This window comes from Somniosus microcephalus, chromosome 2, assembly GCF_052327205.1.
Source record: "Somniosus microcephalus isolate GS21.2 chromosome 2, FLI_Smic_1.0, whole genome shotgun sequence".
NCBI classification, from domain to species: domain Eukaryota; kingdom Metazoa; phylum Chordata; class Chondrichthyes; order Squaliformes; family Somniosidae; genus Somniosus; species Somniosus microcephalus.
In genome coordinates, this window is record NC_140988.1 from 288,125,264 (window position 1) to 288,149,645 (window position 24,382).

The 24,382-nt window shown below is 45.7% G+C and overlaps 1 long non-coding RNA gene across 2 annotated transcripts in view; it reads right to left on the minus strand.

Annotated features, from left to right (window-relative positions):
• LOC147123445 (uncharacterized) overlaps window positions 1-24,382 on the minus strand; it is a 268,515-nt gene that overhangs the window by 121,213 nt on the left and 122,920 nt on the right. The window contains exon 4 of one of the 2 annotated variants that reach the window (XR_015074520.1): window positions 7,461-7,497. The exons of the other annotated variant lie outside the window; for it this stretch is intronic. This is a non-coding gene — a long non-coding RNA (uncharacterized LOC147123445). Of the gene's footprint in view, window positions 1-7,460; window positions 7,498-24,382 lie in introns of those variants that run through there. 2 annotated transcript variants of the gene reach the window in all.

Here is a 24,382-nt window from a genome sequence, read left to right on the forward strand (position 1 = left end):
CGAGTTTTGGATGGCCTCAAATTTATGTAGGGTGGAATGTGGGAGGCCAGCCAGGAATGCATTGGAATAGTCAAGTCTAGAGGTAACATGGATGAGGGTTTCAGTAGCGGATGAGCTGAGGCAAGGGCGGAGACCGTCGATGTTACGGAGGTGGAATTAGGCGGTCTTTGTTATGCTGCGGATATGTGATCGGAAGCTCACTTCAGGGTCAAATATGATACCAATGTTGTGAACAGTGTGGTTCAGCCTCAGACAGATGTTAGGGAGAGGGATGGAGTCAGTGGCTAAGGAACGGAGTTTGTGGCAGGGACCGAAAACAATGGCTTTGATCTTCCCAATATTTAATTGGAGAAAATTTTTGCTCATCCAGAACTGTCTGATTCTTAGGGGCATTGGCAGGGTAGATGCTGAGAGGTTGTTTCCCCTGGCTGGAGATTCTAGAACTAGTGGGCATAGTCTCAGGGTAAGGGGTCGCCCATTTAAGACTGAGATGAGGAGGAATTTCTTCACTCAGAGGGTCGTGAATCTTTGGAATTCTCTACCCCAAAGGGCTGTGGATGCTGAGTCGTTGAGTGTATTCAAGGCTGAGATCGATAGATTTTTGGACTCTAGGGGAATCACGGAATATGGAGATCGGGCAGGAAAGTGTACTTGAGATCGAAGATCAGCCATGATCTTATTGAATGGTGGAGCAGGCTCGAAGGGCCATATGGCCTACTCCTGCTCCTAATTCTTATGTTTTTATGTTCTTAAGTCCTTGTATTATTCTGGTGAATCTGCGCTGTACCCCTTCCAAGGCCAATATAACATTTCTGAGATTCAGTGCCAAAAATGAACACAATACTCCAGATGGGGTCTGACCAAGGCTCTGTACAATTGAAGCGTAACTTCCTTCCCATTGTATTCCAAGCTCCTTTGAGATAAAGGTCAACATTCCCTTCGCCTTTTTGATTATTTATGTGCCTGTCCCCTAGTTTTTAGTAATTTGTGTACATGGACACCTAAAAACATTTGCTCTTAATCTCACCGTTAAGAAAATATTCCAATTTATCTTTCTCAGATCCACACTTTCTCACATTGAACTCCATCTGCCATAGTTTTGCCCACTCATTTAGTCTGTCTATGTCCCTTTGTAAATTCCTGCTCCCAGCCACACAACTTACTGTGCCTCCTAAATTTGTGTGATCTGCAAACTTGGATATTCAACTCTATGGGCTAGAAGTCCGTTATAGCCAAAAATGGGCAGTGTTTAGACTAAATAATGTTAAGCTGCGCTGCCTGAAGATGGTCTAGGTAGCACGCAAAATTCATGCTCACTCCTCATTAACATGATTTTGGTCATGATTTTAGTCTTAAAATCTAAGCTCATTGGCGTTTCACTGAACAGCTGGACCAATATTGGAGACAGTGTAATTGCAACTCAAAGGGGAGGTTCATTGATGCTGCAGCACCTCATTGTCAGGCATGTTGGGTCTGCAGCTGCCCCAATGAAATAAAGAATAGATTTGCCTTCCAAAGTTAGGCTTTATTAACTTTAAAATCGGCAGCATATCTTTCTACATCCAGTCCCAACTAAAGCTAGAAAAGGACTGAATTTAAGGTAGCCACAACACATCATGTGATCATCAACTACCAATGAGATTACAACACATATCCCAAGGCAGTTAACAAACAACGAATCACCATACTTTTACTAATCAAGGAATAATCACCACATTCACCCCTCCTTTAAAATATACTCTAACCTAATAACTTTTACAATTTACAATTAATTATTTACAACTAAACTATGCACGAGAATAAAACTATTTACATAACACAATACTAAATGAGCAACAAATAATAACATTACGCATAAGTATTAAGTATCTCTCAACTAAAACAATATACTATAATATTTCAACAATTTTTAAAACATTACTATCAATTTAAAAGTCCATTTTCAATCGGTCGACAGGATATCTTGTTCGTGTCGACCTTCTTAACCTTGGTGAAATTCCTTGCCCTCCCACGCCAGAAGGCACAGAAGTATCTTCAACAGGAAGGCTATCCATATCCCGATTCTCAACGGTTTCCGGATTAGAAATCCCATCAGAAGATGCACTGGGATGGTCATAAACATCTATCAAAGGCTGACTAATAGAAGTATGATTATCTGCAATCGGATTGGAAATATTCGTAGTATCTGTAACAGCATCCACATTATCCGAATCATGACCATTATTATTATCCTCAGAAGAGGGCTGGCCCCCACAAGGAGCCAAGTCTTTAATTGAAACAGTACTTTCTTTCCCATCTTGGAATCGAATATGAGCATATTGGGAATTTGCCTCCAACAGCTCCACCTCTTCCACCAAGGGGTCATATTTTGACAATCTAACATAGCGTCGAAGCAACACAGGTCCCTGCATAGTAAGCCATGAAGGTACCGAATATCCCGTAGTTGATCTCCGCGGATAGTTAAAGAGCCTTTCATGGGGGGTCACATTAGTAGCCGTTGAAAGCAATGATCTAATGGCATGCAGGGCATCAGGCAGTATCATTTCCCACTGTGTATTCTTAAGGTTCCGGGATGTCAACGCCAACATAACTGCCTTCCAGATCACCCCATTGTATCGTTCGCACTGTCCATTACCCTGGGGATTATACGGGGTAGTTCGACTAGTAGAAATTCCCCGACTCTGAAGGTATTCCTTCAACTGGGAAGACATAAAAGAACTTCCCTGATCCGAATGGATATATGCAGGCATCCCAAAGATGACAAAAAGTTGAGTCAAACATTTAATAACTGTAGCAGCTGATACATCTGCACAAGGAAAAGCAAAAGGGAACCTTGAAAACTCATCCACAACAGTAAATATATATCGGTTTTGAGTAGTTGAAGGAAGAGGTCCCTTAAAATCAACACTCAAACGTTCAAAAGGAGAAGTAGCCTTTATAAGATGAGCTCGTTGAGGCTTAAAGAAATTCGGTTTACACCGAGCACAGATAGAACATGATGAAGTCATCCGCTTGACGTCTTCAACTGAAAAAGGCAAGTTCTTACTGCGTACAAAGTGTATCATCCTCGTAACCCCAGGATGACATAAGGCATTGTGAAGATTAATAAGCGTATCTCCGTGAATCACCGAACAATAAGCCCTCGACAGTGCATCAGCAGCAACATTATCCTTCCCCGGACGATAAACTATGTCAAAATGGTAACATGCCAACTCAATCCTCCATCTCATTATTTTATCATTTTTAATCTTTCCAAAATGTTTAACATCAAACATAAAGGACACAGATTTTTGGTCAGTTACCAACGTGAAATGTCGCCCCGATAAATAATGTCTCCATTTACGCAATGCTTCTACTATTGCGTATGCCTCTTTTTCTATTGAGGAATGTCTTTTTTCACTATTATTCAAAGTACGTGAGAAAAAGGCCACAGGTCTTCCATTTTGGTTCAGAGTTGGGGTTGTGGAGGGGAGTCATAAGCCAGGTGGAGAGCGGATAGCCCTTGTCTCCGAGCAGCCACCCTCAAGTTTAACATGGTGGCTGGAAGAGTGCTGGCACACCAGACTGGCACAGAATGAAGGTATTGTGGCTGCTGCCAGGATAGCAGGCATTGAAATTGAGGATTCGCTGTGAGTGGTCACATACCAACTGTACATTAAGTGAGTGGTAGCGTTTGCGGTTACGGGAGATCTCAGGATTGTCATGCAGCTCCCGCAAAGCCACGTGGGTGCAGTCGATGGCGCCCTGCACCATAGGGAAGCCCGTTATTCTGGCAAAGCCACATGTACGCGCATCCTGCTTCTCTCTGGTGAGAGGGAAGCCAATGTAATCCCTTCTCCTGGTGTAGAGAGCCTCAGTGACATCCCGGATGCAGCGATGGACGGCGAAAAGTGAGATGTTAGATATGTCTTCTGCTGCAGACTGGTAGACTGGCAAAGAAAGTGAGGGCCACAGTGACCTTGAATGCCACTGGGAGAGCTGTGGTTGCCCTGGTCTAAGACTGGATGTCTGGTTGCAGGAGGTGGCAGAGTTCTGTGACCACCTCCTTGGTGAAGTGGAGCTTCCTAATACACTGCTCCTCGCTTAATTGCAGGTAGGAGAAGTGCTGTCGGAAGACCCTAGGTGGGTAAGGCCTCCTGTTGAGGGCCCTGATGACCCTCCTCCTCCCTCTGCGCAGATGTTCCCATCTTTTTTGCTGCCTCCACTCCCTCCACTGTGGATCCTGGAGGGTGAATTCAACTGCCAGTACAGCCCCCATGACTTTTAGCAAGTGTTGTAGTTTGAAGCATTTCAAAAATAATGGGGGAGTTCTGTACTTGCCAGAACACACCCTGATACCAAATAACCTTGAAACAACTAATGAATGCTCTTGCAGTTGCAGGAAGTAGCACACAGTCATTCAAACTACAAAACCCTGTCAGGTGCGAGTGATTGGTGATGATCCCTTTAAATATCATCGCTGGAGCCGGCTTCCTGCAGCTGCACGGCAGCTCTACCTGTCGTTGCTTTCTCCAGCCAGTAACTGCAATGGCCAAAACCAAATTAGGAGATCGGGCATCAAGTGAGCGTTGCACACTCACTGATGTCATGATCTCCATGATTTAAATGTCCCCAGCGATTGAGATTACCGGCATCGACACCAGCATCTCGAAAATGGTGCCCACCGCTTGAACCACGACCAGCTGGCGGTAGAGTGCCGGTCAGCGTTTTAGCACCATCTCGTGGTGCTAACGTGTGGCGCTGAAGACACGTATCTTTAGCCCTATATTTCTTCATCCAAGATATTAATATATATGATGAAATGCTGAGGCCCCAGTACAGATCCCTGGTGTAAGATTCGAAATTTTCAGCAATAATCATGCAAGAAAATAGGGTTAATAAGACAGTTTTATTGACCAAAAGAAGCTTGTACAGAAAAACCTTTGATAAAAGGGCATACAAAATGGCCGCTGGACCTCGTGATCAGTTTCGGGGACCATTTGTTTTCTGTTACTGCAAGCCAGACAGGCTTGTGGATTGAGGACAGTAAGCCCGCAAAAGCCAGTATCGGGAAAACGAAACTCAGGGAACTGAGCATACATATTAATTGGATTCTAAGTACAGGACAGTCTTGGGTTACAGGATGGGGCCCATCAAGAAATGGGCGGACAATTGAATGAACACTTAAATCCATTTACTGTACAAAGAAAAAACCGTTTGACAGCCATCAAGGGCAATCTCCAGACCTATCAATATACAAACCGAGTTACGATGACAAAGTAAAAGACATTATCGGCCCAGGAAGGCCAGTTAAGCTATCACCGGCTCCCGTTACAAGACAAAGCACCCCTGCAGAGATTTCTGCCCGCCAAAAATATTACAAAGACAGGACTATGATCTGGCGGGAGATAAGACTGTCCCAAAAGGGTATAACTATGGATTTGAAAAGTCCATCAACACGCTGGACGCTACGCTTCACTTTTCACTTCGGAACTTCTACAACTCTTCGGTTAAGGCAGCACTTCGGTTTCGGAACGTGGTCGGTGTTCGGCCAGGCAAGGCTCGGCCACGACGGGAAGACGACGAGGGTGGCCTGGGTACTTTTGTCGGGAGATCATCGACGACCCAGGCCGAAGGAGAAGACACCCTCCAGCTCTGTTTCGAAGGATAACAATGACTGCATAAAGAAAGCAATTCGGTATCAGCGTCCCGTCCCGGGGAAGACTCTCAGAAGGACAATCATTATGACTGTATGAAAGGACACTCCAGGCCTAGCACTCCAGTGCCTCAACATCCCATTCGGTAACGGACCTTCCATGTGCAATTCTACAACATCACATCGGTAGCAGAGTCTACATGTGCATCCAGTTCTTCAGCAGCCTTTCAGTAAAGGTAACACAGGTTTAACGGATTTTCATCCATGACGAGCGCTCATCAAGGCTGTGTCTGCTGCTGCATCGCGTAAGAAAACAAACTGCGCCAGAAGTTTCCAAATCCACGTGACGACGGAAAGCTGTGCCAAAAAGGCTGCGAACCCCCTTTTCGCGAATCTGAAAGTGGTGAGCATGATCCCGAGCTCCTCAAGTCGAAACTTAGTTTAGGTCTAGGGGAGGGGGTTAAGGGTAATCGTAATGTGTTTCCCCTTTTACGATGTGCCGTGTGTTCCCCATTTCCATAGAGTTAAGTTTATAGATATGTGCATACTTGTAGTTACTTTAATTTGTGCTTATGACATGTATTTTATAATGCTGCAAACTGTTTAATAATAAAAGCATCCATTTCGTGCTATTCAACCTGGTCTATTGAGTTTTTCTCTGCACTACAGTTCCCTGCACCTAAGTCCAAGGTCTAGAACCGTAGGGAAGAGTGGGTCGAACCACTCAAGGGTAATTATTGCACGAAGCCTGGTAGGAGACCAGAACGAGCAAGAAAAACCCCCTACACTGGGGAACACCACTTGTCACATCCCGTAATCAGAGAACAAACTCTTTATCCCTACTGTCTGTCTCATCACTCCCAACCAATTTGCAATCCATGTCACAAGGTTACCTCGAATTCCGTGTGCTCTCATTTTTGCTAATATTCTCTTGTGCAGGAGCTTATCAAACACCTTCTGTAAGTTTATATATACAACATCTATAGACACTCCCCTATCCATTATGCTAGTAACCTCCCCAAAAAAGGCAATTCGATTAGTCAGACATGCTGGCTCTCTTTGACAACTGATTCTTGTCCAAGTGCTCAGTCACTCTGGCTGCGATTTTGCTGACCTTGGCGGGTCTGTGGCGGGCGACGTTGGTGGCGGGTCCTGACCCTGCTGCTGGCCCAATCCCACTCTGTGAAATGAATTTCCCTTGATGGGGCTTGTTAAGCCTGCCCAGCACACTGCCTGGCCAATTAGAGGAAGCGGGTCTGGTGAAGTCATTTGATGACAAGTCATCAGCCAGTTTCCTTAAAGGTACCATGGCCAAATTGATCTTGACTGTCCTGCTGTCAGTGTTCTACAGCACTGAGATGCTGCAAACATTAACAATGACTGCACAAAGGCACAGGGCTTCACCCAGGCTCTCCCATGACTCCCTCCATATGCTTCTGCGGGGAGTCATAGCATGCAGGGAGGTCCTCTGCTCTTCCCATTGGCGGAAGAGACCTCCCCAGGAGATTCACACAGCCTGGTTGCACATTGCAAAGGAGGGCACAAGCAGGGATGTGGTCTGAAGGACCTGGGTGTAGTGCCACAAACATTTCAATGATCTCAGTAGATCATGAAACATTAGCACAAAGCCACCCTCATCCTTATCCTGCTGTGCTTCTCACCACATCCCCATCACTCTGTCTTCCCTACCCTACTCCTGCACATCCTTACTCACATCTACTTACCTTGGACCTTCACCCTCACTGTACTGGTCTCGCTAGATGTACTCCTATCCAGTTATCCAGTCAGCTAAACACTCATTCAAATAACTCCTCGAGAAACAGGGTGTGGTTTTGAAGCTTTACTTGAATAAAATTGTGAAACTGTAAACAAAGACAAAATATGTTTTGTACACAGAGCTGAGTACTATACATTAGATGTTACATAAGATACAAACATGTTTATGAAAACAGAATAGGCTAACTGTATAAGTAAATAGCACTGAAGCTAAACCTCGGTAGCTAACAGCTAATAAACTTCTTATGGACAAAGTATTGTCAAAATACTACACCGATAAGGTTGTTATCATGTTACTAAACAAGGATACTCACAGACATTGCGTCTTGCCTAGCGTATAAGGAAGGGTGGAGGAGGATTGCTGCCTCATGTGGGCTTTGTTCACAACTCAGCAAAACACTCCCTGGAATACTACTTCCGGGGCAGACAGGAAGGTGGTCAAATACCACACTGCTATACAATAACTACCACTAGAGGGTGCTATCTGCATGTAATAAGCCCAGAACACTGTCCATATTATCACATCCCCATCTCACTAGCCACCCCTCACACTCACCCTCATCATAGTCCAATTATACCAACTAACAACACACAAGGGTAGCCACTTGGGTGTTTTATGTAATGTTCATGTAAAGTTTCTGTTAGTGTGCTATCAAACATTGAAACCATTATTTTCAACTCTTTACGTTCTTGGACATTGTGTGCATCTTTGGAAGTGGCTTAGTAAGTTCCAGTGAATGGTGAGACATAATGGTACCCCACATAATGGTGATGAGTGTGAAAGGAATGGCTTGGGCATTGTAGGGATGCTTTATGGTATTGTTGTGAGGTGGTGCCAACCTGGTACATCATGTGGCAGCCAGGGTGTACAGTGTCAAGTGAAGTAAATCTGGCCATGCCGAGGCCATCCCTGGCCTCCCAGGCAGCAATGTGGTCGGGTACTGATGCCCTCTGTCATGTGCAGCATCAGTTGAGTGCAAAGAAGGTTGGTACTTTTTTTTTTTTTAATTTATTCATTGATGGGATGTGGGCGTCGCTGGCTAGGCCTGCATTTAGTGCCCATCCCTAATTGCCCTTGAGAAGATGGTGGTGAGCCGCCTTCTTGAACTGCTGCAGTCCATGTGGTGTAGGTACACCCACAATGCTGTTAGGAAGGGAGTTCCAGGATTTTGGCCCAGCGACAGTGAAGGAACGGCGATACAGGTCCAAGTCAGGATGGTGTGTGGCTTGGAGGGGAACTTGTAGGTGGTGATGTTCCCATGCGTCTGCTGCCCTTGTCCTTCTAAGTGGTAGAGGTCACGGGTTTGGAAGGTGCTGTTGAAAGAGCTTTGGTGAGTTGCTGCAGTGCATCTTGTAGATGGTACACACTGCAGCCACAGTGCGCCGGTGGTGGAGGGAGTGAATGTTGAAGGTGGTGGATAGAGTGCCAATCAAGCGGGCTGCTTTATCCTGAATGGTGTCGAGCTTCTTGAGTGTTGTTGGAGCTGCACTCATCCAGGCAAGTGGAGAGTATTCCATCACACTCCTGACTTGTGCCTTGTAGATGGTGGAAAGGCTTTGGGGAGTCAGGAGGTGAGACACTCGCCGCAGAATTCCCAGTCTCTGGCCTGCTCTTGTAGCCACAGTATTTATATGGCTGGTCCAGTTCAGTTTCTGATCAATGGTAACCCCCAGGATGTTGATAGTGGGGGATTCAGCAATGGTAATGCCATTGAATGTCAAGGGGAGATGGTTAGAGTCTCGCTTATTGGAGATGGTCATTGCCTGGCACTTGTGTGGTGCGAATGTTACTTGCCACTTGTCAGCCCAAGTCTGAATGTTGTCCAGGTCTTGCTGCATATGGACACGAACTGCGTCAGTATCTGACGAGTCTCGAATGGTGCTGAACAGTGTGCAATCATCAGAGAACATCCCCACTTCTGACCTTATGATAGAGGGAAGGTCATTGATGAAACAGCTGAAGATGGTTGGGCCTAGGACACTGCCCTGAGGAACTCCTGCAGTGATGTCATGTGATTGAGATGAATGACCTCCAACAACCACAGCCAACTTCCCTTGTGCTAGGTATGATTCCAACCAATGGAGAGTTGTTGGTGCTGCTGGTGTGCCTGGTGCTGCTGGTGTTGGGGCTGATCGTGGTGGGATTCTGAGGACCAAGGTTAGAGAGTATAAAGGGCACCCATGTTGATGGAATAGATGTCAGGTGAAATAGAGATGACAGAAGTGACCTGTCAATGGTGAGAGGGGTAATGAGGTCAGATTGGATGGAGACTTGTATAAAACTTGCAGCATGGCGAATCTGTTGTGGAAATGCAGTGAGGAAGAGCTTGTGGCTGAGGGAAGATATCTCTGTAAGGTGGGAACTTTTACTGCCAAGTATTTGAAGCTGTCAACTCAACAGCTGATTCAATGGCCACTAAACTCCTGCCTCAGCTTGACAGATGTGGTCCACGACCAGTGTGGACCCCATGGGCGAGCTGTCAAATTCAAAAGGTAAGCTGAAAATCATTCTGAAGTGGCTCTAAACAAGCCACTAATTACCTGAATTTGGGTCCCCGACCGCTGCACGTCGGGTTTGCTCAGCGCTGACAGACCCGACATTGGGAAAGGTGCGTGGCGGCGGGTTGACAGCAGGGTCCTGACCCACTGTGGAAAAAAAAACACTTTCCCACCCGACCCGCCATCTATCACACCCGCTGACACCCTGCAAAATTCCGGCCATTGTCTCTGATGCTAGATTCCAGTAACTTCCCCACAGTTAATGTTAAACTGACAGGTCTGTAGTTATCTGGTTTCTCCCTCCCTTCTTAAATAATGGAGTGACATTTGCAATTTTCTGATCCAAAGGCATAATTCCTGAATCTAGGGATTAAGAAGCTAGTGATGACTGAGCCTGGATTTAAACATCTAGAACTCTTACTTCACAATCAGCTCTGTGTCGGTCCTTTGGCACTCATGCCAACCCACAAAACTTGGAAAACCTGATGAACTGCTTCAAAAAAGCTGATGCAATCACAAAAAAGCTGAATCCTCAAAACAAAACACATGCAACTGGCAAACAGCCCCGAACAAAAATGTATGATTAAGACTACATCTTCAAGGCAACTGAATTGGTTCAATTCCTTTATATTACATCCCATTTCAGGATTGTTCTTAGTTTTGGGGATTATATTCTGAAATTCACTTTGTTTTTCTGTGAATACTGAAACCTCAGGGGTTTATGTATAACAAAGAAAAATAAATTGTTACAGTGAGAGTGCAGTGGGACATCAACTTGCCATGACTTAAGCTGTAGATATACCCAATATCCCATCAGTTGTATTACAGGCAAGTTTTTCAATGGTGGATTTAAACATTTTTGAAGGGTAAGTGAGCTCTGGTGCAAAATGTATTTCTTAGGAAGGGTCTGGGTGCCTGGAGCATCCACCCCACCCCGCCCCCCAGTAACTTCTGTCAATTGACTAATATCCACATTAAATTTATTACTTTCAGATGCTTGTCCACCTCTTCCCAAGCCCTCTGTGCTGCTTGCCTATGTAGACAGTGTCCTGAAATGTAAAGACTGTCACCCTGCTCTGCCACACATGGTCCAGCAGCACCTCAACAGAAGCAACACTAAATGTTGGGGTACAGAATGCTGCAGCACGTCTGCCCACCATTGTTTTGCACTTAATTTGGCTGGCCAAAACATGCCTTCCCTTTAAGCTGCTGTTGCAGACCTTTGAATCCTGCAGCAACATTAGATTTCTCACCCATCAAACCGGAAAAGAGATAAATGGTGATGCTTTGTTTGGCAAGTTTAACCACCCGACCTTGAAAATGGTGGACTTTCCCACCACCCTGCGACTGAGAGCTGGAAACACTGGTTGTCCAAGCAAAAAGCGGGCAGTTAACATCAATAGCTTCACTCAACAGCACCAGGAAATGATAGTGGGAGCAAGTGACAGTGAGAAATAAAAACATTCATTCCTTTTAATTAACTTACCAGACTTCCAGAAATTAAAAAAATCCTTACAAGATTTTATATTCATTTTCCAGGCTCTTCTCCAAAAATAATTTCCTGCAATCACTAGCAGGTTTTGAGTATTTCATTTATTTCCAGGATGTCTAAATTAACAAATGTAAAAAAAAATCAAAGTTTCCCACATTTACTGACAAAATATTATTCATGTGTCTGTCTGCCTATCAACATACATAATAAATTAATAAAAAGTTTGCTACAATTTCTGACAGAATTTTAATCTATTCTTCCCTTACCAGGCTGTGTCTTGTGTCCAATGACTACAAAAAGTATTCAATTTTCAGCACAAGCAGAGTCAATCCCTCTCCACAACAAATGCGCTGAATATGCTCACTGTTGAAACTGAAAGTACAACCTGTGGAAGCAGCAGTTCATGCTATTTACATGTGGTGGGTGTAATATATATGGGTTGACCAAATGAAGGACAGAGACACCATTAGCTGCTAGTCAAGGTGCTTGTTTACTAGGCCCGAGCGAACTGAGCATGCTCATACTAAACCATGTGACAAACCATGTGATAATACATTACACTGCTTTCCCCTTAAAAAAAATACATATTCCCCTCTCAAATACAACAAAACTATGGTTCCACCTTTCCCAGCATTACATGTACCACATAACAAAAACTCCTGACATTTTTTCTTTTAAATCAACTACAAATGAACTACAAATCCAGTTTAATAAAAGGCTTGAGGAGTCTTCCTGATCTCCTTACAAAAGGTTTTGGTGTTTAACCAATTTTCGGGCTGTTTTGTTCTGGTTCTGAACTCAAAGATGATCCTGTTTCTATCTCAGATTAGTTTGAACCTGGTATTTCAGTTTCTGAAGTCTGAATGGAGTCAAACTCATGTATGTGTTCATGATCAAGTGGTTCAAGATCACGTCTTGGTTCATCTCTAGCAGAGATCATTTGATCTACATGAACACTTCGGATGTTGCCACCAATTTCAACCAAATATCTCTTAGTTCCACCAACCTCTACTATGGTTCCTACATCCCACTTGTGTAAGCTCGACTTGACAAGGGCACTGAGAACACAAACACACTCATTTTGTCTGAAACTGCGTTCTTTCTGATTGCTGTCATAATAATGTTTCTGACTCAACTGTTTCTGTTCAACTCTTGAGGCCAAATTTGGTTGAGCAAGACTCAATTGTGTTCTCAATCTCCTCTTCATCAAGAGTTCTGCTGGGGTATATCCAGTTGTAGTGTGCGGAGTAGTTCTGTACTTCAGCAAGAAATTTGCCAAATGTTGCTTCATGCTGAGTCCCAAACAACCCTGCAACACTTGCTTCTTGAGAGCTTCTGTTACTATTCTGACTGACCTTTCGGCTGCCCCATTTGAAGCTGGATGATACAGTTAAATGAGTGCATTTGATACAGTTTCATGAATTGCTGGAATAGAACAGAACAGAACTGAGGGCCATTGTCAGGAACAAGCTCTTCAGGTAAGCCATGACATGCAAAGATAGACCTCAACTCATCTATGGTACGCTCAGTTGTATTATTTGAACCCATGTGTTTCACTTCAATCCACCTTGAGTGACTATCTACAAGTACCAGGAAATAATCATTTGCTTTCTCACAGAAGTGTACATGTACTCTCTGAAAAGGTCTACTTGGCCATGACCAGGGTTGTAGTGGATTTTTGGGTGGTTTGTTTCTGCAATTTTGGCAAACGCTGCATTTGCTGACAAGTGAATCAAGATCGCTGTCCAATCCAGGCCAGTAAACAAAACTTCTTGCAATTGATTTCATTCTGACGATCCCTGGATATTCAGTATGAAGTTCGGCCAGAATTCTATCTCTCAAACAAGTAGGTACCACCACTCTGTTTCCCCACTTGATACAACCTTGCTCACAAGACAATTCATTATGAGGGTTATGGAAGCTTTCAACTCTGTGTCCAGACACTGATCAGTCCATCCATTCAAGGTGTTTTCATAGACTCTTTTCAGTACTGCGTCCTTTTGAGTCTTATTTGCAATCTCAGTTGCATTCACGGGAAAGTCTTTGTCAACTGAACCTAGCATGAAAATAGCACTTTCACTCCCAACACTAGTCTTCATGTGGCTACCTAGACAGGCATCTGTGATTGCGTTTTGCTTTGAAGTGCGATATTCAATCGAGTAGTCATATTGTGACAACAATACTGCCCAATGTTGGATTCTTGATAGGCCATTGCAGCGATGGCAGATTTGGGCCCCAATATTGCTAGGAGCGATTTGTGATTGGTTATCAGGGTAAACTTTATGCTGATCAGGAACTATATGAATTACTTGATTCCAAACACTATGGTGAGTGCTTCCTTTTCAACTTGCGCATAGTTTCTTCCGCTCTTTGTGAGGGTTCGCGATGCAAACGCAATTTGTTTCTCTTGGCCATCATCCATTAGGTGGCTTATGACATCTCCCACACCATAGCTAGAAGTATCACATGCTAACTTAAGCTCATGCTCTGTGTCATAGTGCACAATTAGAGCATCACTAGAGAGACTTCTCTTACATGCATCGTAAGCTTCCTGTTGCACTTTTGTCCATTTCCACTGGACATCCTTCTTGAGGAGCTCGTGCAATGGAGCTAACATGGTCGCTAGCTCAGGTAAGAAATGTGCGTAGTACTGAACCATTCCAAGGAAAGATCTTAACTCAGACACGTTCTGTGGCTTTGAATCATTGATGACAGCATCAACCTTCTCCTTAACTGGTTGCAAGCCATTTGCATCAACTTTCAAACCAAGGTACACAATCTCAGGCTGCACAAAAGAACATTTGTTCCTTTTCAATTTAACATTGTGGGAATTCAACCATCGAAGCACTAAATCTAACACTTCTAGATTTTCTTCCTCGCTGCTTGTTGTGATCAGCACATTGTCTTGATTGCATAAGCAATTTGGAACTCCTTGCAAAATCTTATCCATCGTAGCCTGGAAGATTTTGGGGGAGGACTTTACGCCATACAGCAGCATGGTGTATGAGTACAGTCCCTTGTGTGTGTTGATAGTGAGATACTGCTGACTCTCTTTGTCAACATTCAGCTGAGCGTAAGCGTGCGACAGGTCAAGTTTGGAGAAAACCTTTGACCCAGAGAGTGCTGCATACAAATCTTGTGATGTAGATAACGGGTTCTGTTCATCGTCAACCACTTGGTTGATAGTAACTTTGTAGTCACCGCACAAGTGTACAGTTTTGTCTGCTTTGTGCACTACCACAATTGGGGTAGCCCGTTCACTTTTTAATAGCACTCCATTCTCTCTCAGTTTCTCTAGCTCTTCCTCCACCTGACTTTTCAACGCATAGTGGACCGGCCTTGCCTCACGTTGGACTTGATGCGCATATGCACATCATACCCAGTGATGCCCTCATAACTGTCTGAGAACATGATTTTATACTTGTTCAGCATTGTGTCGAGTTGCTTCTTTGAATCATCTACACTGAAGATGTTTTTCCAGTCTAGTTTTAACTTTCACAACCAATCTATGCCCATGAGGGTTGGCCTGTTGTTGTAGCTCACTACAATAATAGGCAGCTTTACTGACTGGCCATTGTGTTTAACTGTACATTCCATTTGTCCACATGTCTCTAGGATTTCTCCAGCATAGCTTTTTAACTCTACGGTACTCTTTGTAAGTGGTATATGGTTAAATTTACTTTCATATGTGTTCTTACTCATGATAGAGCAGTCTGCCGCTGTGTCGATACACATATCAAAATATTGGTTGTTGATCAAAAGTTTTGTACGGAATTCTTTCTCATTGCTGCTAGTGGCATAGATACTTTAGATGCTGAGTACTTCAACATCAGGTGTGTTCACTTCTATATTGTGAATTCCTCCCTTTTGTTGTCGCTGCTTTGCATTGCCACTAGAATGGTTCTTACTTCCTGCTTTAGATCTAGCTCTGCAAGCTGTTGAAATATGGCCTTGCTTCTGGCAGTGAAAACACTTCGTATTTCTGTATTGGCAGGACTGTGGTGAGTGATTTCCATTGCAGCGATAACAATTCACTGAGCTGCTCTCACCAACATGTCTCACAGCTTTAGGTTTGGGGGTGGCTTTTTGATTGTAGACCTCAGCTGCACTAGTCACCTGAGTTGGACGGAGCTCCCTAGCATTCCTGTACGTCATTTCCATAGATAGGGCAATTTTGCATGCTATGTCAAATGTTAGGTTTGGACTGTTCAGTAACTTGGACTGTGTGCGCTCATCCACCAGTCCACACACAAACTTATCTCGCAATGCACGATCCAAAAATGTGCCGAAGTTACAATGCAAAGACAGGTTTTTAAGAGCTACAATGTAGTCACTGATGGTTTCACTTTGTTTTTGGTTTCTGGTGCCAAACTTATAGCTCTCTGCTATTTCTAATGGCTTTGGGTCGAAATGGTCCTCGAGTTTCTCGACTATGTCTTCAGATGACACATCCTTCAATTTCCCAGGCGTGAATAGCTTTGTCAAAGTTCCGTAGACATCGAGCCCGATCACTGTTAAAAAAATTGCTTTTTTACGTTCACGAATTACTTTATCTTAAGCTTGAACATTCTCATCTGCACCTTCGGTCTCAGTAATGTTATTGACCCTAAAAAAATCTCCATCTGCTCAATGTAAGAATTGAATGGTTCGTGAGCTCAGTCATACATGTCGAGGCTTCCGATGAACCCCGTAGGTGCGGCCATGATTGTCCCAATCCCGTCGAACACTGACTCAGCACACTACCTGTGTACCTGTGAGAATCAACACTGCTGTGTATACATACATGGGAAGGCGAAGCACAGACAATTCTGCATCAGCATTAACAGTAAAACATTGCAAAAGATTCAGTTTAGGTATCACAAATTCACCGTAAACTTTTCCACTCGAAGGTTGAACACTGTGTCCTTCCATGATCCCTAAAAATGGCTTTGGGATCCCATTCTCATCCCCAAAAATGTAATATATGTGGGTAAAACAAATGAAGGACAGAGACATGATGAGCTGCTAGTCAAAGTGCTTGTTTACTAGGCCAGAGCAAACTAAGCTTGCTCATACTAAACCATGTAACAAACCATGTGACAATACATTACATTGGGAATGTCAGCTGTTTATCGCTGTTGAATCCGTGATTCTTAAAGTATGATGTTTCCCCATAACTACACGGAGGCTGTAACTTAACAATCAACAGGTGTTTACTGGAGTAGGGTAGTCTCAAGACTGACAGTACAGAGGCATGCTCAAGGCTTATATACAGGTTTGGTCACTGCCGGTACTACAGTACACAGGAGCTGTAAAAGTAGTTCTCTCTTAAAGGCACATACACTACAATCGCCACACAGGGCACTGCGATTCCTCTCTTCTCCATGGGTACCGAAACATAGCGCAAGTGCAGAAGAGATGAATCATGGTGCAGCAACCTCAACAACAGCGGACTTTCCCACCACCATGCATACTGTGTGAACCAGGGCCGGAAACATAGATAACAACAGAAAATGCTGGAAAAACTCAGCAGGTCAGGCAACATCCGTGGACAGAAATTTGAGTTGACGTTTCGGGTTGGACCCTTCTTCAAAACTGGAAAGAAAAGAAACTAGATCGGAGGCAGGGCTGCGATCGGACAAAAGAATAAAAGAAACAAAAGAAGTAAAAGAGATTAGAAGCTAGACGAGATGGTAATAGGCTGGGATTAGGTGAAAAGTGTACTGGCAGGGCAAAAGATAGCTGCCAGGTGTGAGCGAGAAACAAAAGGAAAGGGTGGGGGGGGAAAAGGAGTGGAACAATTACAAGAGAAAATGAAATGGGGGCCGAGCTTATGATCTGAAATTGTTGAACTCGATATTGAGTCCGGAAGGCTGCAGACTGCCTAATCGGAAGATGAGGTGCTGTTCCTCGAGTTTACGTTGAGCTTCCGTGGAACAATACAAGAGGCCAAGGACGGTGAGGTCCGAGTGGGAATGGAGCAGTGAATTAAAATGACAGGCGACCGGAAGCTCAATGTAAACTCGAGGAACAGCACCTCATCTTCCGATTAGGCAGTCTGCAGCCTTCCGGACTCAATATCGAGTTCAACAATTTCAGATCATAAGCTCGGCCCCCATTTCATTTTCTCTTGTAATTGTTCCACTCCTTTCCCCCCCCCCCCCCCTTTCCTTTTGTTTCTCTCTCACACCTGGCAGCTATCTTTTGCCCTGCCAGTACACTTTTCACCTAATCCCAGCCTATTACCATCTCGTCTAGCTTCTAATCTCTTTTACTTCTTTTGTTTCTTTTATTCTTTTGTCCGATCGCAGCCCTGCCTCCGATCTAGTTTCTTTTCTTTCCAGTTTTGAAGAAGGGTCCAACCCGAAACGTCAACTCAAATTTCTCTCCACGGATGTTGCCTGACCTGCTGAGTTTTTCCAGCATTTTCTATTGTTATTTCGGATTTCCAACATCTGCAGTATTTTGCTACCGGAAACATAGATGGTTGACAACTATGCTCCTGGCATGCTGGACGCAGATGTCGACTGTATAGCTGATGAGGAAATTCTGAGACTTCTAATGACAGGTACTGAAAAGCATTACCTGGAGGTCGTATATGACAACAAGCACTCGTCTATCCAAGATTCAATGCCTACCATGATTGGGGTGTAGAGAGACAAACAAATGCTGTTGAGGCTTCTCAACTCCAACTAGTGGAACCACTGGGTAATGGGGAATGCTGTATGTCCATGTTGTGGTGAGGATGATGGTGGCAATGTACTCACACATTTTATGCTGAGTTCTGCTGCTCATGCGGAGCTCCTGGTACCTGCTGTCTGCCCAGCAAGGGCTCAAATCCAGACTTGTCAGTTAACAGTAACAGACAGTAATGACAAACTAGTGACTACCCTCCCTGGGGTCAATGTGGTACCTAGATGATACACCCAGAGATGGAAGGTTAGACCAAGTCAATCCTATGTGGCAGACTAGGTATTCCAATATCTAACCTAGACAGGTGCATATTACTCTGGGGTGCTGTTGACGATTCACCAGTGGACTTGTCACTGGGACTGGGATTCTTCCCACTCAGCTTCAGGTAACTCTCCAATCCAATGCCTAATAGGTACGGTGATTTTGATAGAACAAGCAGCAGGAAGTTTACCAGCTCTCTGTACTGGTGGGCTGTGTTGTTTTACATAGAAACATAGAGGATAGGAGCAGGAGTAGACCATTCGGCCCCTCAAGCCTGTTCCGCCATTTAATGAGATCATGGCTGATCATACAAATTTAGTACCCTGTCCCTGCTTTCGCCTCATATCCCTTGATCCCTTTAGCCTTAAGAAATATATCTAACTCCTTCTTGAATATATTTAAAGAATTGGCCTCAATGGCCTTCTGTGGTAGAGAATTCCACAGGTTCACCATGCTCTGGGTGAAGAAATTCCTCCTCATCTCAGTCCTAAATGGCTTACCCCTTATCCTTAGACTGTGACCCATGGTTCTGGACTCTCCCACCATCGGGAACATCCTTCCTGCATCTAGTCTGTCTAGTCCTGTTAGAATTTTATAAATTTCAATGAGATCCCCTCTCATTCTTCTAAACTCGAGCGAATACAAGCCCAATCGACCCAATCTCTCTTCATACGTCATTCCTGCCATCCCAGGTATCAGTCTGGTGAATCTTCGTGTACTCCCTCCATGGCAAGAACATCCTTCCTCAGATAAGGCAACCAAAACTGCACACAATATTCAAGCTGTGGTCTCACCAAGGCCCTGTACAACTGCAGCATGACATCCTTGCTTCTGTACTCGAATCCTCTCGCTATGAAGGCCAACATACCATTTGCCTTCCTAACCGGCTGCTGCACCTGCATGCTTACCTTCAGCGACTGGTGCACAAGGACACCCAGGTCTCGTTGCACTTCCCCTTTTCCCAATCTATTGCCATTCAGATAATAATCTGCCTTCCAGTTTTTGCCACCAAAGTGAATAACCTCGCATTTATCCACATTATACTGCATCTGCCATGTATCTGCCCAATCACCCAACCTGTCCAAATCATACTGGAGTTTCTCTGCATCCTCCTCACAGCACACATGCCCACCCAGCTTTGTGTTGTCTGAAAACTTGGAGATATTACATCTAGTTCCCTCGTCTAGATCATTCATATATATTGTGAATAACTGGGGTCCTAGCACCGATGCCTGCGGTACCCCACTAGTCACTGCCTGCCACTCGGAAAAAGACCTGTTTATTCCAACTCTTTGCTTCCTGTCTGCCAACCAGTTCTCTATCCAAGTCAGTACCTTACCCCCAATCCCATGTGCTTTAACTTTGCACATTAGTCCTTTATCGAAAGCCTTCTGAAAGTCCAAATACACCACATCCACTGGTTCTTCCTTATCCATAAAACCTGTTACATCCTCAAAAAATTCCAGTAGAGTAGTCAAGCATGATTTAACTTCTGTAAATCCATGTTGACTTTGTCCAATCCTGTCACTGTTTTCCAAGTGCTCTGCTATTACATCTTTTATAATGGACTCTAGCATTTTCCCCACTACCGATGTCAGGCTTACCAGTCTATAATTCCCCGTTTTCTCTCTACCACCTTTTTTGAATCGTGGGGTGACATTAGCTACCCTCCAATCCATGGGAACTGTTCCAGAGTCTATAGAATTTTGGAAGATGACCAGCAATGCATCCAGTATTTCTTGGGCCACTTCCTTAAGTACCCTAGTATGTAGATTATCAGGCCCTGCGGATTTATCGGCCTTCAATCCCGTCAAAATCCCTAACACCATTTCCCTACAAATACTGATTTCATTCAGTTCCTCCCTCTCATTCGGCCCTATGTTCCCCGACATCTCTGGGAGGTTATTTGTGTCCTCCTTTCTGAAGACAGAACCAAAGTATATATTTAATTGGGCCACCATTTCTTTATTCCCCATTATAAATTCCCCTGATTTTGGCTGCAAGGGACCTACGCTTGACTTCACCAATCTTTTTCTCTTCAAATATCTATAGAAGCTTTTACAGTCAGATTTTATGTTCCCTGCAAGCTTACTCTCATACTCTATTTTCCCCTTCTTAATTAATCCCTTTGTCCTCCTTTGCTGAATCCTAAACTGCTCCCAATCCTCAGGTTTGCTGCTTTTTCTGGCCAATTTATATGTCCTCTCCTTGGATCTTATGCTATCCCTAATTTCCCTTGTTAGCCACGGTTGAGTCACCATTTTTGTTTTATTTTTATGCCAAACAGGGATGAACAAATTCTGCAGTTCATCCATGCGATCTTTAAATGTTTGTCATTGCCTATCCATCGTCAACCCTTTAAGTAACGTTTCCCAATCCATCCTAGCCAACTCATGCCTCATACCATCGTAGTTTCCTTTATTTAAATTCAGGACCCTAGTCTCTGAGTCAATTACTTCACTCTCCATCTTAATGAAGAATTCTATCATATTATGATCACTCCGCCCCAAGGGGCTTCGCACAACTAGATTGCTAATTAATCCTTTCTCATTACCTAATACCCAGACTAAGATGGCCTGAACTCTAGTTGGTTCCTCGACATATTGGTCCAGGAAACCATCCCGTATACACTCTAGGAATTCCTCCTCCACAGTATTGTTACTAATTTTTTAGCCCAATCTATATGTAGATTAAAGTCACCCATGATAACTGCTGTGCCCTTATTGCACGCATCTCTAATTTCCCATTTAATGCCATCCCCAACCTCAGCATTACTGTTTGGGTATCTGTATACAACTCCCACTAATGTTTTCTGCCCCTTGGTATTTCTCAGCTCTACCCATACAGATTCCTCATCATCAGAGCTAATATCCTTCCTTACTATTGTGTTAATCTCCTCTTCAACCAGCAATGCTACCCCACCTCCTTTTCCTTTTAGCTTTTTAAACTCCAGCAGTACTGTGGCGTACCGATCACAGAAAGGACACAATCCGCTTTTCGGTCCGTAGACTATAAATCAGGCGTCATGCCTTTAAGAAGGATCACACCTTTAAGAAACTCGATCTGCAACATAGTTAAGTCCAGAGCGGGGGAGGGGCATTCTAAGCTGTGGACTGATGAAAGACAGTCGGACTTGGTTTAGTCTCTGACGCCATTTTTGTGTTCAACATGTGGTCTCAACAATTAAACCTTTTCTGTTGAACCTCTCCGAGTTCAGTATATTTTGTTAGGAGTACATAGACTCCTACACTGGTGACCCCGATGCTCAGGACGACTCCTAAGCGTAACCATGGCTGACACAAACGCAGTTTCTGTGAAGCTGCCGGAGTTCTGGGAGAACCTAGCCACCGCCTGGTTCCTTCAAGCCGAATCGCAATTGCGGCTCCGCGGCATCACCGCCGACGCAATGATGTACGACTACCTCCTCGCCTCCCTGGGCAACTCCACAATCATGAAAGTCTGGACAACACTACAAAACGCTTCGGAGGAAGGCAAGTACGCACATCTCAAGGCCGCGCTCCTTAAAAAATTCACAGCCTCCCAATTCGTGCGCAACTGCCACCTCCTCGACCTCCCGGGCCTCGGTGACTCCACGCCGTCAGACTTGCTCTCACACATGCTTGCTCTGACCGACGAGAAACCGCCCGGCTCCCTCTTCCACACGCTCTTTATCCGCCAACTACCCCCCAGCATCCGCCCGACAATCATGGCGTCCAGCCTCACGGATCTCGAGGACCTGGCCGACAAAGCCGATAAGCTCCTGTCCGCCGGCTCCAACCACGCCGTCACCCCTGACCTGGCCTCCGCAGCGTCGGCGCGCGCTCCACCCTCTATCGCGCGGCCACACAGCTCGGCCATGAGGCCCCCCACGCCCCCACATCCCCCAAGCCCTCTGACCCAGGGCTACTGCTACTTTCATACCTGGTTCGGTGCATGGGCACGCCGCTGCAGCCATCCCTGCATGTTTCCAACCGCCCCCACACCGGCCTACACAATGGCCGTGGGGCAAGCAGGCACGCTGCTGTACATTACGGACAGCGCCTCCGGACGTCGTTTCCTATGCAACACGGGCGCGCAGCGCAGCATCATCCCCGCGTCCGCCCTCGAGATCCAGCGAGGCGGCCGCGGCCCTGCGCTGGCTGCCGCCAACGGCACCGACATCCGGACGTACGGCACCCGCACCATCACCATCGACCTCGCAGGCCACCGCTACCACTGGGAGTTTATCACCGCCAAGGTGCTCCCCCTGCTCCTCGGTGCGGATTTCCTGTGCGCCCACGGCCTGTTGGTCGACATGCCTCGGCGCCGCCTCGTGGACATGAACACCATGTCACCTATCCCGGGCGCCATGGCTCCCCCCCAACCCACCGAAATGGCGTGGCAGTGCCGCGCCTGCTCAACGGACGACTACTCAGCACTCCTGGCTGAGTTCCCAGCCCTCACCAACCCGACCTTCTCCGCGAAAGTTGCTAAGCACGGGGTAGAACACTTCATCCACACCACAGGCCCACTGGTGTATGCCCACGCCCGCAGGCTGGACCCGGCCAAGCTGGAGATCGCACGGGCTGAGTTCGCCACAATGGAACAGCTCGGCATCATCCGCCGCTCCAACAGCCCCTGGGCCTCCCCACTCCACATCATCACCAAACCCGACGGGGGATGGCGCCCCTGCGGGGACTACCGGCGCCTAAACAACGCCACCACGCCAGATCGGTGCCCCATACCGCACATTCAAGACTTCTCGGCTAGACTGGCCGGTCGCTCAGTCTTCTCCAAAGCCGACCTGGTGCGCGGTTACCATCAGGTGCCAGTCCACCCCACGGACGTCCCAAAGACGGCCATAATCACCCCTTTTGGGCTATTCGAGTTCCTCCGAATGCCCTTCGGCCTCAAAAACGCGGCCCAGGCCTTCCAGCGGCTCATGGACTCGGTCCTCCGGGACCTGAAGTTCCTCTTTGTCTACCTGGATGACATCCTGGTAGCTAGTTCCTCCAAGCAGGAACACATCGAGCACCTCCGCACCCTGTTCCAGCGGCTCAGTGAGCACGGGCTCATCATCAGCCCAGCCAAGTGCCAATTCGGCCTCAGCAGGATCGAATTCCTCGGCCACCACATCACGCAGGACGGAGCCATTCCCCTGCCCGCCAAGGTGCAAGCCGTCCAGCAGTTCCCCCGGCCTACCACCACAAGTGGGCCAACCCCCACCGCGGGGCAGACCGCCTAAGAGCCCGACGCGTCCGACCGCCCCGCTCCCGACACCAACCGCCAAGAGCCGTTCCGGCCGTGCCATCAAGCCGCCACGCCGGTTCGTACACTCCCTACTAGCGGATTCTGGGGGGAGCTGTGTGGCGTACCGATCACAGAAAGGACACAATCCGCTTTTCGGTCCGTAGACTATAAATCAGGCGTCATGCCTTTAAGAAGGATCACACCTTTAAGAAACTCGATCTGCAACATAGTTAAGCCCAGAGCGGGGGAGGGGCAGTCTAAGCTGTGGACTGATGAAAGACAGTCGGACTTGGTTTAGTCTCTGACGCCATTTTTGTGTTCAACATGTGGTCTCAACAATTAAACCTTTTCTGTTGAACCTCTCCGAGTTCAGTATATTTTGTTAGGAGTACATAGACTCCTACAGTACCCCATATACCCTAAGCCATGGCTGTGTACTTAAGTAAGTGGGCTGTGTCCCTACTGGGGGAGAATGTGAACTTCATTTAGGATAAACAGAAACTCTTCTTGTGTAAGTTTCTCAGTAAGGTGGATTAAAAACACTTAAACACGATAATGGTTTTCCATGCATGAACGATTATAAATAGGGTGCTGGAGATTCACTAACTGGTTCTGAGTGCTGTGAGGTCAGATTAACAAAGAGTTTAGAGGTACAGTGACTTTAAAGCTACTGTTTCTTGATTAATGCATTTTCAGAGAATCTCACATTAAAAGATACTTAGGGATCATACTACTGCAATCTTTGACTGTTGTGAGGACACCTGGCAGAGATGCATGATGGTGTCCATTTTGGAATCCACTTTACATGTGTTATGAGG